Here is a 13,820-nt window from a genome sequence, read left to right as displayed (position 1 = left end):
GGTAAAGGCATAGGCGTTGAGTACTGACAGCTGAAACACCTCCAGTACTTAACGAGGAAAAGAAACCCTCTTCCTCTGTTGCTTAAGTGCAGAAAATGAGCAAATATCTGACTTTTTGCCAAAAAAAAAAACATACATAAAATTAGGCTTGAAATTCAGTTACATGTGCTGACAACAACAGATGAAACATTTATTGGGTCCAATCCTTTTGATCAGGGTTGTCAAGCTTATTTCACATCATGGGCCACGTACAGCCCACTTTGCCCTTAAGTGGACTCTTTCAGAGGAAAGAAGGTTAACTACACTATTATTATTTTCTAAATAATGGAACAGTTGTGGTCTATTGAATGAAATAAATCTGTCAGTATGACTCTTTGTGCTTAAACTATAAGGAATAAATGTGCAAAATTACAGAAAGACAATTCTGCTGGCTAAGTTTTTGTTAACTCACAGAAAAAAAAACTTTTTACTGTGGACCCACTATAAAAGAAATAGAAATTTCTATAGTAAATTATGAAAACCAGTGAATGTTTATCCATTACTTAGTTACTTTAGTGCACTATGAATGGCAGGAAAAGCTGGAAAAAGGCGATGAAAATGGAAATGGAGTTAGAAGTTCAAAATGAATGCCTCTGAGCCTTAAGTTTGAACCCCTGCTATAAATCCATCCACTTCACCAAGATTACTGATTTTTATCAGGTGGGCAAAATTTAGTCTCCACCCAAACAAAAATTGGTTGGCATCCCATTCCAGCTGTTCCATTTCCATCTAGACATTTCTGTCTGATGTCAAGCAAAGCAGAACATCAGTGCTGTATTTTATAGAAAATAAAGAAACAATCTGCAGCTGTTGGATTCTTGGTCAATTGTGCATAAATTCAATAGGGCATAGTTTTGTTGCTTGCTGAATTGAAGAGGAAACGATAAACAATGAGGAAAAAACAGGGACCGTTCCAAAGCAGAAAAGATTTATGAATATATTTATTTGTGAATTAATTGAAGTCTGAAGAAAACTTGAATTCCACCAGTCAAAAATTAATCAAATAGTGCTGCAGGGCTGTCTCCAAACTTTTTTCACTTTGTTAACAACTCGAATGGTAACTTTTATTGTCAATCTCCCACCTGAAATGTATTCAGATGCTCAATTTTGGTGCAAAGTTTTGAAGGAGTTTGACAATGTTTCCAGAACAACAACCAAAGTGAGTAGTACAAATAATAGTCACTGCATTCTTTGCCATGTCACCGCTATCCTGAAAAACAGACCCCCTCCTACCTCACTGACCTTCACCACAACTACAATTTTCTGCCAGCACCAGCCTCCTGTCTCCACCCCCCTCCAGAACCAGTGTCAAAGCACTGCCACCTCTACCCCATCACCCCTATTCAAAACCCCTTGCATTTTACATCCAGCCCCTCAGTAATCTCTTTACAATTTGCAGACTTTGAGGTCAAAATGTAACTAGACGTAACTAAACATTAGCCAAATTTATTTTAAAAGACAGCAATTAATTTATTACACAATTTAGACATCTAAAACATATTTCAAACAATTGTTGTTCAGTTTTAACCCAAACATTTTCAACCCTAGTTCCAAAAAAAGTTGGGATACTGTGTAAAATGTAAATAAAAACAGAATGCAATGATCTCGAATCTCATAAAGCCCAATTTTATTCACAGTAGAAAATAGAATACATATTTAGTGTTTCAACTGGGAAAATGTAACATTTTGGGAAAATTATCAGCTCATTCTGAAGCAACATGTTTCAGAACAGAGCATGTTTACCACTGTGTGGCATTTTTTTTTTTTTTTTTCGTTTCACAGCAGTCTGGAAATGAAAACTTTGGAGACCAGTTGCTGGACATTTGGAAAAGAAATACCCACTTTGCCTTAGTTTACAATGAGCTTTGGCCCATGAATCACGTGGCTTCTTCTTTGTATGATAGAGTTTAAACCAGCATTTGTGGATAGCATGGTGAACTGTGTTCACAGTGATTTTTGGAAGTGTTCCTGAACACATGCAGTGATTTCCATGACAGAATCATGCCTGTTTTTAATGCATTGCCACCTGAGGACCCAACGATCACAGGCACAGCCTCAGTTTTTACCTGTATCTATTCTTAAAGTGTAATTGCTTTGGCCACAATATTTTCCTCTTTAGTGCTCTTTGGCCTGGAGTTTAACTTTATTGCCAGTTAAGCGTTAACCCTTAAACACTCAAAGAAAAAACTTCATGTCTTCCTTCTTAGGTTGATATTGTTAAACTGGTAAATGGCGTTAAAGTAATGTAACAACTTGTATAACAAGATATTTTCTTCGGGGACTAATAAGCATAATAATATCTCATGTTTTGCTTTTGTTTTTTTAATAATAGTAACAATTCCAACACTGATGTTTACTGATAATATATGACAAATGCCAACATGTCTGACTTGGCATTGTGACATCATCTTGTAGTAACTACAGCGTCATTCGCTCACTTGTTCATGTTTATATGTCCCCTTATTAAACCACGTGGGATCCTTGATGTAGTCCATTCTTTGGCACTTGTTTGCTGATGCATTTAGAAAAGCAGTGCTTCATTCACGAAATAAATGAGCATATATATGAGTTGCAACACTTAAATGAATTACTAGCTACAGCACTGATTCTTATTCCTTTACATTGTTTCTAAACAGACTCAGTGGGAAAATGAAAAGATGGCACTTTGACATTTTAACACATTACCTTATGACTCTTGAATTGAGCGATATTTCACACAGCCAGGTTTAGTTAATCCTCATCACGAGATATTAACTAGTTAGACTTTTCAAAAGCCTAGCTAAAGATGTGCTATAAATAAATTGTGCTATTAAAAGACTGAAGGGTGTAGAATGACAATTAGACTTTTTTTTTATTCAGACACAGCACTGAAGCATGATGAAGAGACATGATCCTCTACCAATGCAGTAGAGACTCAAATCCCAAAAAGTACTTTTATAAGGTCAATACCTTAATTTAAAAAGAGGCAACAGAGTGGCAGTGAGATCAGAGAGTGTCATAAGCCACAGAAACAGTGATCACAATGTGGTTGAAAATTGACTTAGTTCTAACTAGTTCTTGTTAGTTTAACCATATTCTGACTAGCCACACCCCCCACTTCTCCCCCCTGCTGACAGATGAGCTCAATTACTGATACGTCTTTGTTTAGACACACATGCACACACGGTATGACACAGATTTTATTAGACAGCAAAAAAACCTAAGCATAAAGGTTTGTTTTTAGTTTCAATCGTTTACTGTTATAAAAACAAATATATCTCTGTGTGATTTCAGCACTTTATGCTAATTACAGCTCATCAGTCACAGGCCTGCAGTGCTGGCTGCAACTCTCATTTCTGCATTCTCCACCTGCTCCTGTTGGACCTCCTGGGTCAGTCTGCAGCCACGACTCCACGCTCAGCGGTCACAACTCGTGACTCCTCAGTCATGCTCGCAGATTATTGCTAATCTCATAGGTGGTGAAGAGGTGCTATGTTAATTGTTCTTTGGAGTGCCCCAATTATGCCATTAACGGCCCCTCAGTGATGAGGCTAATGGCGAGAGACCTCGTTTGCATAGCATTATCTTAATTGAGCCCGAGGCCTGGCATGAAAACAACCTCGAGATTATGTTACTGATGGATGGTGGCAATGGTCCGGCGGCAACCATTTACCCGACAGCTATATTAATTAACAGCTATCCAGTTACATGGGCTTTAACAGGGATGAATAAGTTAACATGGTGACTGTGATGGTGGTGGTGACAGCACTCCTGTGCCTATGTGTGGGCTTTTAATCGACGAGACACACTAATACAGGATGTGTGTGTGTGTGCGTGTGTGAAGAGGGATGCAAAAAGAAGGCCTGGCATCGGATCTTATTACCCATCTCCTAAAGGAGGAAACGGAGCCAGCATTAGTACCAGCCTTTAAATAAATCACCACACAAAGCCTGCACTAATACTTTTAATCGTGAATTAATTACACACTCATTGCAGGGAGAAGACCCATAAATGTTCCAATATGCTCAAGCCTGAAATCGTTATTGCACAATATCTCAGGAAAAGAACAACTCCAGAGTGTGTCGCCTTATGTAACGTAAAGCCAGGACTTATTGTGGATCACCCTCGGACCAGAACTTGGACTCACGCATGCAGACACGCAGAGCATCTCTGGACCAGGGTGGAGTTTTCAGTGAAGTGGGCCAGCCAGGTAACTCTTTTGTTATGTAAAGATCTGCCATGTGATCCGTTAGGATAAAAGAGGAGAGAAAAAGAAGCCGTTCAGATAAGCTTCCCCTCATCAGATAATTAAGGATGCCTTTGCTCCAGTTTCCCCTTCTTAGCATAAGTGTCTGATCAACTTTCAATAAGCTCATCAGTCAGAGTTGGTCCTCGAAGCGCCGCTGCAGGGGTTGTTGCAGGTTCCTCCAGGATGCGAGTCAAGTGCAGTACCAGGGGGTCTTGGCCTCTGGCGTGCCCAGTAGGGTGCAAATAAATTTAAAATTGTAAAAGAAAATCAACAAATTACTCTGCTAGATGCAACCAACAGTGAACAGACAGCTCAAGGATCAGTCATAGCTATTGTTTTGCAGTATATTTACAGCCTGGAGTTTGTTTTAATATTTCCATGTGGATTAGATATCATTAATCCAGCCTGCCAAGACTTTAACATTTGAGCTATGCCTTTTCTTCATTTTTCCTTCACTAATCGTTTAATCAACTAATCAATTTGTTCAACCACCACATTTGTAAATTTGTTTTTTTGATTTTAGCCTCCAGTTTCCAGCTGCCTGTGCAATCTGATGTTTTGGGGGGTTTTTTTGGTCCCATGTTCTCTCTTTAGATGTCACTGCTTTGACAAACTGTGCAAATGAGCCACAAATCCGGAAGCACAATTTGAAATAATTTTTTAATAACATGCAGAGGAAGTCAACAAGTCGCGCTTGCCTTCGGGCTACAATAAGTGAAATTACTTACTGTTTGTGCTGCCGTCTAATTGCAGCCTCTCAACAAACGGTTTAGACTTTTTTTCCCCCCCTGTTAGATTTTCCCACCTCAATAGCCCTTTGCTTCTTGTCAAAACTCTTCCTCCACCTGTCACAGTGTGTGAGTTTTGTGCACGGTCGCACCCCCCCCCCTTCTTTTCCATCGCCCCCCTGTCTCTGTCTCCCCTGCTGCCAGTTTTTAACTACACTCCACTCTGGCCTCTGCTCTACTTGTTACAGCCCCAACACGAGTGCAAACAATCAAAGTCTTTGGGAACGCTAAAATATGCATGGCTATCCGTGACAGACAGATAAAGCAGGGCAATTAGCCACGTAATCCTAGAGCATCGTACGGAATAGTCCGCCTCAGCTGTCCTCCCTCCCCTCCTTCCCTTTACTCTCTTGGTCTCCATTAGTTAAATGTACTCTGTGTGTCGGCTCCCCATCAAATCAAGTAACACTTCCCCTAATTGGCTTATAAATAATACAGCAGGGCCTACATTATAATTTCATCAGTGGTAAACATTGCGGGGGCAGTTGGTAAAGAACCTATCCCTCATTAATTTCTTAATTTGGGTAGATGGAACGAAGGGGAAGTGAGGGAATGAAAGGTGGAGAAAGAGAGGGAGCTGCGGGGATCGGATGAACGGAGGGACTCGTATCACCTCAGGTAGAGGGAAGGAGAAAGAGGGAGAGATAGACGAGGGAAAAAAAAAGAAAAAACAAGAGGAAAGATGCTGCTGCCGCTTGTGTTAAGAGATGTCGGATATTCAATCCGGGGGTTTTGTCAGTACTCCTGTGCAATAGGTGATGAGGGCCCTGCTGCCCCCATTTTACACACAAATACACACAAGTAAACACAATCTCCCTCCCCATTCTCACTTGTGTTTCTTTTTTTGTATCAACTTAATGAATATTTCATAACAAGCTGCATAAATATTCATTCTAATGGTTTTGCACATAGTTATTACCGGTATTTTCTTTTTTAAAAAAAACACACAAAAAACAAAAATACTTATTTAAAATTCAGTATAACCAGGCCCTGAAATCATTTCCCACTCCCATGCAGGCACACAGAAATTATCTAGATCAACTAGTCAAATAGTATTTCAACTGCAAGTCACTGGAGCTATTACGAAAATCCTCCCCAAAAGCTTGTTGAAGACACATATTTGTCTTTGGGAAAGGCATAAAGTTCATGTCTAATTTTTGTCATCAGCTGCAATCGCAAGACAAACCAGAGAAATTCCCAAAAGATTGGCTGTGTGATGAAATTCTTTTTGTAAAAGGCAATAGGTCTGTAACTAGCCTTCCTCCCCTTGGCAGCTAAATGTCACCCAAACCTGCAATTATATTGCATAATGCACTTTTAAGGGAATTTTACATAGCCTGTGATAGATGCTAGGAAATATGAGGTGTACGAATATGACACCCTCTGATCTCTGAAAGACAGATATTAAAGCAAACTCTCAAATGAGCCATACCCCCCCCCCCCCCCCCCCCACCCCCCACATTCTTTTCCCGCTGAAATCTGAAAAAGAAAAGGCGCCGAGAGCCCTTCAGCCATCAAAAGGAAAGTTAAGTGCTTCACATTCTTGGTGAGATTTTGAAAATGAAGCCACCTGAAGGCAATCTGTATCCGCTGGAACCTGACTTGTCACCGTTACAGAGAGCTGTCACTTCACGGTGCCAGCGCTGATGGAGACAGACATCCGTCATCCGTCATCCGCTGAAGTGATGAACACTACGTGATGTCTTGCAGGCCTGCTGAACAGGATGTTTCACTTATGATCTGCAGAAACACGCTCGTGCGGAGCCAGGAGAGCTTTTTGTTCACTTATCACTGTGATCTGAAACTAAGTAAGAAAATACAACATTTTAAGGCAAGAAAGAAAGAAAGAAAAAGAAGCAACTACCCATCAATCACACCAAAAGCCATATCACATGGATCTCATTAAACTGGAATGTACTCAGATCCTTTGTGTAAATATAGCAATCAGTTCTGAATTAGAATTGTATAGCATGTATAATTTATAGCTGAAAAATCCATTCAAGTATCAAAGGAACCCATTCTTCAGCGCTGCAAATTACTGGTAGATGATAAGACATCCATAGTCAAAATCTATAAAACAAAGAAACCAGTAATTCCTAATCTTTTCAGCTTGTAGCCCTTAAAGAAACGGTGTCTTCTGGCCCCTCACGACTGGCTGCATGTGCCTACTGGTTGTGATATATTAAAATCTTTTCTTTCCTTTTATTTTAGCAAATTTTAAAGAGGTTAATTATTCATACTTTCACAAGAAGCACAAAAAGCTAAAAAAGCAAAAAAACCAAACCCAAAACAAAACACCGAAAAGGCAAAATAAATTAATGAACTATTTTTTTTATATAACAGCAAAACCAGCATTAACTGGCATCACAAACTTGTATTAGTATACATAATGTTAGACATAATAGCTGAAATCTTATGTCCTCAGCTTTGTATAGCTTATTAATGTAGCGTATGCAAAACCCAGAGTTGTCTGTGAATTGACACTCCCTAAATTATTACTGAGTGAAGCCACACCAAGGTTTGGATTACAAACTGCACAGGCAAAGCAGAATACATGGGCCAGACTCCCGAGACCACCAAAGACCACCAAAGACCACCAAAGACTTCAGTTTTACTGTGCAGCAATCAGTTTTTAGGGATATCATCTTGTAGCTGGGATCTAAATTTAAGTCTAAATTTTAGGAGAACAGTATTTCATCATCTGGTACAATTTACAACCTAAGCTAAGAAACGTTCCATTTCATTACGACATAGTCATTTAATGTTTATAGTAATTATGATGGGTGGATGGGTGGGTAAGCAAAATACTGGACTATTTTGCTTACATGGGAACATATTAAGAAATTCGAGGTTTTTATACCAGTCAAAGATTAGCAAAATAAATACAAAATTGCACTTTAAATGATAATTTAATTTATTAAGGGAAAACAGCTAGCCAAACCTAACTGGCCCTATGTATGTTTCACTAGCCACACCCAGGCCTGATTACTGCCAGACCTGCTGAATCAAGAAATCACTTAAAGAGAATCTGTCTGAAAAAGTAAAGTAGGCACAAGAAAAGCAATGTGTTAAGTCACAATCTGAAGAAACTCAAGAACAACTGAGAAACAAAGTCATTGACATGTATCACTCTGGAAAGGGTTACAAAGCCATTTCTAAGAGTTACTCCAGTGAAAGTCATTTTCCACAAATAGAGAAGACTTGGTAAACCTTCCCAGGAATGCCCAGTCTACCATGAAAGACAAAGACTCCAGGAGGTCACAAAAACCCCAGATCAAACCCGAACTGCAGGCCTCTCTTGCCTTGACTAAAGTCAGTGTTCATGATTTAGCAATAAGGAAGAGACTGGGCAAAAATGGCATCCATGGGAGAGTTCATAGGTGAAAATTGTTTGCCAAGAAACGTCTTCATGATTCCTCAAAGTTTAGGGAAAATATTCTGCGGACCTACGAAAGCAAAGCTGAACTTTTTGGAAGGATTGAGTCCTCATATATCTGGTGTAAAAAAAATAACAGCATTTCATAAAGAGCAGTCAAACATGGTGGTGGTAGTGTGATGGTCTGGGGCTGCTCTGTTGCTTCAGGGCCTGGAGGACTTGCCATAATTGATGGAGCCTTGAATTCTGCTCTCTACCAGAAAATCTAAAGGGTTCAAACTTGCTTGATGATCTGAAACATGTAAGTGTGACAAATGTGCACAAATAAGAAATCACAGCACTGTCAAGGTTCAGATCACGGGATATTCAATTTCACAGCAGTGTCTTTTTGTTACACTCCTTTCCTAATAAATACTATCTCTTAAGATCGTGTTAAGCGTTTGACGAATTACATAAGTTATCGTTCAGACTCGTCAAAACCCCTCGGAGTGCGACTGTTCTCCTATCTATGTTAAGCAAGCAAAACTCGATTTACAAAATCAAGTCATGGGCAAATTCAGAGACAATATTAATATATCACTGAGTTCTGAACATGAAATAGTCAAGGTAAAAAAAAAAAAAAAAAGCACAGCTCTTTAGATCAAATGTAATGTTCCAGTCACTTCTGACCTCTGAAAGCAGGAGATGTTGCGCTAACCGTCAGAAAAGGTTAAACCAACCACACACTCAATGCAGCCCCTCCACTTAATTACCGAAGAACAAGAGGAGATGGGGAACATGTTGAGAATGAGCTTAATTAATGTAGCAGTAAAAAGTGGCCCTCCCTCTCCGTGTCCGTTCTGCTGTTCAGTATTAGTTCCACTTCGGTGCTCTCAAAGCCTCGAACAAATAGTGACTCTAATGATGGACATGCAACCTCCCCCCTCTATCCTCCTCACACAGCCTCACGGCTGGTCTCGGGTCACTGCCCTCCCTGCTTGTGTTCTCCCCCCCTCCAGCTTCCCCAGGGAGTGCGTGGGGGGTAGTTAGACAGCCGTGTTCACTCCATCAGCTCGGAGAAAGCAGAAGACAACCTTGCATACTGACTTCATTAGCACTGACAAGTTTGGGGGGGATGCGGCTCAGTTTATAAGACTTTAGAAACAGAAGAGAGGAGAGCCTCATGGGGGTGTAAGGGAGTCAGATGCAGCTCTGGATTGTTGCTGTGCCAAAGTGTTTATTGTGATGTATTTCTGGGCCCAAACTCTATAGACAGCCATGTTTATTTCACAGCTCAGGGACTATCTGCTTCCTGTCTGAATGATATGTAAATAAAGTAAATATAGAAGAAAAGGGAAGGAAGATTTGTCAGATGGGGCTGGCCAATCAAAGGAGTGAATTCAATTATGAATATTTGAAGTTTGATTCACTGTCACACATGGAGAAAGAGGGATTATGAGAATAGGACCTACACAAACTCTAGGCATACTTGGCATGCAGTAGTGTTGGGTAATCTGTTCCATAGTCCAATTGTCCTGTTGTCTCCCTCTGTGATCACCAATAAAATCAGCACTGGGATGGGGTTGGGGGAGTAATTAAAATGCATCCATTAAGGTAGCGTTATCCATGCGACATAATGCACAACGTGTGGCTCAAAACAGCTTTCTCACTAGAGCTGGTGACAGTGGAGCACATAAATGGACACCAAGAGAAAGAACACACCTGCAGGAAAGCTTTGTTCACCTAGAATGATGCATAATTTAGCCTACCATAATTAATGAATGTAAGTGGGCAGATATCAGCTGAACAGATAAAACAGTATTAAGTCACACTTGCCTTCCTTTTTCTTTTTTTTTAGCTTTATAGTTTTGCTTGTTGTTCAGTTTGTTTTTATGTATAAAATGGCTTACTTGTCTTTACTTCACTCTTCATAGTGCCCTTCTATAAGCTGGCTGGAGAAGTGGTAGAGGAAGTACATTTGGTTTACAGTGATTACCAGGTAAACACAACAGCTCACGCTGGATTTGAATGGAAAACAAAAACACACACAGAGAAAAACTATACCAAAAAAAAGGTAACAAACTGTTCAAAAGAACATAAAGAGACTTAGTCAAATGAAAAAAAAATGTTGCTAGGCCTGTGGCATTTGGGCAGTTGGCTCCCTCAAAAATATATTTTAGAGGTTTTGCAGACATGTTACCACTAATATTAACTTGTTTGACAATTCAGGGTCAAGTGAATAGTCACAGAGGCATAGAAATCCATCCATGACTATCTGGCTTTCATCAGTCAATAAGGAAAAATTTGTGATGTCTGTGGGAAAAGCCCCCAGTCACACAGGCCTAAAGATCAGTCAGTGACACTGCCAGTACTTAGAACGTGTTTGTAGACAAGTCGGTGTCTTCCATGCAAACTACAGGTCATGGGCTACAATTGTTATATCACTGCATTAATGCATTACTGGGAAAATTTTGCCCGGGAAGTTGTCCCCAGTCACTCTGATTATCATCAGTCTTGATTAGTACAACCCTACTAGGGAGCTCACCAATCAAAGAGCCAACAGTACACTGCCTGATGCTGATAATACGATGTGTGGAATGAAGAACAAGAACTACAATGTACAGACAATGGCTACAGGGAACAGTTTTCATTGTTTTTAACACTTGTTTTTTCTTCACAAGAAATAAGTTTTCTGTCTTCCATTTGAAGTGGGAAGTTGGAAATCCCAAGTTCTAAGATGGAATTTTCAGATGAAATACTTTCCTCCCGAGTTGTTCTATCCATTCAGAATGTCACACCAACCACCATCCCTGACTTCTTAATCCAAGATGGCAGCAGTGAGCGTAAATTGTAGTAAAACTTCCAAGTCTTCCTACAGTGTCTGTGAACAATGACCAGGCTTCATCAGTGAATGTGGTGCAGAGGTGTTTTAAAGAGCAAAAAAACCCAAGATAAATAGCTCTACCTTCTTAGTCAGCAAAACAAAAGCTGTTTTTGTTACTTGTACTACTGGAATGTGGTCAAGTCAAGTGGGACATCACTTACTGGTCCGACATTTGAGGTAAGCATAAGCTAACAGGCCAAAATAAATAAAACAATAAGAGTAACCAACATTATAACTTGTTCCACATTTTTGGCCCTGGCCCCAGTGCAGTACACAGCTACAACAAAGCTCTACATATCACAGAAGAACCACCAAAGCACGCTGATGCGGACTAAACCAAAATAAACAAAATCAATGTTACAATGTACTTGCAATATACAGCAAATGAAGAAAAATGTTGGTTTTTTTCTTGCACTATTCTGATGTTGGACATCAAGGTGCTTCCTCGCATTACAATAATGCAGTCTTGGATTAATACTACAGAAAAATTGACACTTTAATACTGCCCAACCCTATCATCAACTCCTCCTGAACAAAATGTTAAAAAATCATCAACAGACACAGTGTTGTGATCCCAACAGGCGATGCAATCACATGTCTAAGGCAGTAAAGTAGCTGCCATGTTCTGCGGTTTAAATTGGAGTATTCTGAAGCAACAAAACAAATCGATACTCTCTCGAGAATACACTGGGACTCATGTTGGAAATCTATTCTAAACAAAACAAAAGGAATATCACATGAAATTAAGGTGTGAAAAGGTGCCATGAATGTTTTATGCCTTCCAGCCACTGACATAAAGGATATAAATATTGTATGCAAAGAGAAAAATCCCCTGTTTGAAGTCTTGAGAGCAAAGACACTGGGAGAGAAAGGGAGGGGAAGCAGGTAATTACTAGTGGAGATGCTCTTTGACGGATTATTATATTAAAGCAGGAGGAGGATCAACCAAACACAGCTAACCTCTAACAGCGCTGGTCTCCACCTATCAGTGACAGGAACATTACAACCTGAGGAGCCACTTGCACTTGACAAACACGACAACGAGCAACAAATCCCCAGGCTGATAAAAAGAAACCTGACTGCCAAGAAGGCACCGCATACTGCAAACCTACCACAGTCAGATCTAATGAAAAGCTAAATACGAGGCTTTGAGTTACTTTAACTTAGGCTACAGTCACACTAGGGGAAAACACTACAGACTGCAGTACAACCAAAATCATTGCAACTTTGCAATCAGCTTGCAAATTCTTACCTCTAAAATGATCACTTTAACGACAGGAACCAGGTCTGCAACCTCTTGCAGTCAATTGCGGTCTTTAAACCAACTTGGTGCGTCAATATAGCAATAAGACAGAGTCAGTCTGCTAACTGTTTTTGATAAACCTAATAGCTATTAACATAAACCTTAACAACTCTTTTCTTTATTTGATGGAGACAGCAAAAAAAAAAAAGTAATGCAATCACTCTCCAACCACTGTTTTTCCTGGTCAGCTGGAGGTTGCCATCCTATTCTTACTGCAGTGTGAAAAGAGACACTAGAAAGGACAGCAGCTGCGCAAATATAGGAACAAATTTTTGTCCTCTGCTCCAAATTTTTATTTTTGGACTACTTACACCAGCTTTGGATTATACAAAATTCAAAATTACCTTTGAATACACCTTACACTGAGCCTTGGCACAGCCCCTCAGTTGATCAACTATGAAAACCACAGCTTATATAGAAGACTATAAAACTAGTCACTGTGACGCCACCTAATGGTAAATGAAGTCTCCTGAAACCTTGAGCTGAATGTTCTCACGGCACCATCTTTGCTATTTCAAACCAGACTGTGAATCCAAGCATGTTGCAAGCTCATTAGCTAACTTAATTAAAGAGTCATTAGTCTGTGATCACACCCTGGATAACCATAATCCTAAGAGGTGGGTGGGGCTTAAGTGTTGTATCTGAAATATCTGAATATTCCCTCTCACTGACATCATAGTGGGGCAAGAGGAGAAAAATTGAAATTGAGCATATAGAGCAGTCTGAAGTCTGGGCTTTTGGCTCATAATTCCTTGACTCTTCAGAAAATGTTTAATATAACAACAAATGTGGAAAAGCACAAAGCTCCACTTGGAATGAATAATATAACTTTTTCTTTCACGTGTTTTTTTACATGTTGCTTAAAAGTTGGAAAGTGCGCTTATCAGTTCCACCGGGGAATGCCGTATCACGCTGAGTGGTGCAACTCGCATCATACCTTACATCAAAAAAGTGTAAAAACACGCAAACAGTGTGTCTTTTATGTGTGTCTGACATTTAAAAAACAAACAAATCACAAAGGACATCACAGGGAAATAAACAATGGTTTGAAACAAACTGATGAAGAAGACAAGATGTAGATAAAAGGGCCAGAAAAAGACTAATAAATGGACTTGTTTAAAACCAGTCAAAAGTGAGCAATCCTTATTGAGAGTTTTGTAATTTTTGGTTATAAAATAAATAAAAATAAGCTGCGTCCACATGGTCTGCAGGATTTCTTTCAA

The sequence above is a fragment of the Pelmatolapia mariae genome, linkage group LG7, assembly GCF_036321145.2.
Source record: "Pelmatolapia mariae isolate MD_Pm_ZW linkage group LG7, Pm_UMD_F_2, whole genome shotgun sequence".
Taxonomy (NCBI): domain Eukaryota; kingdom Metazoa; phylum Chordata; class Actinopteri; order Cichliformes; family Cichlidae; genus Pelmatolapia; species Pelmatolapia mariae.
This window is presented reverse-complemented; position numbering follows the sequence as displayed.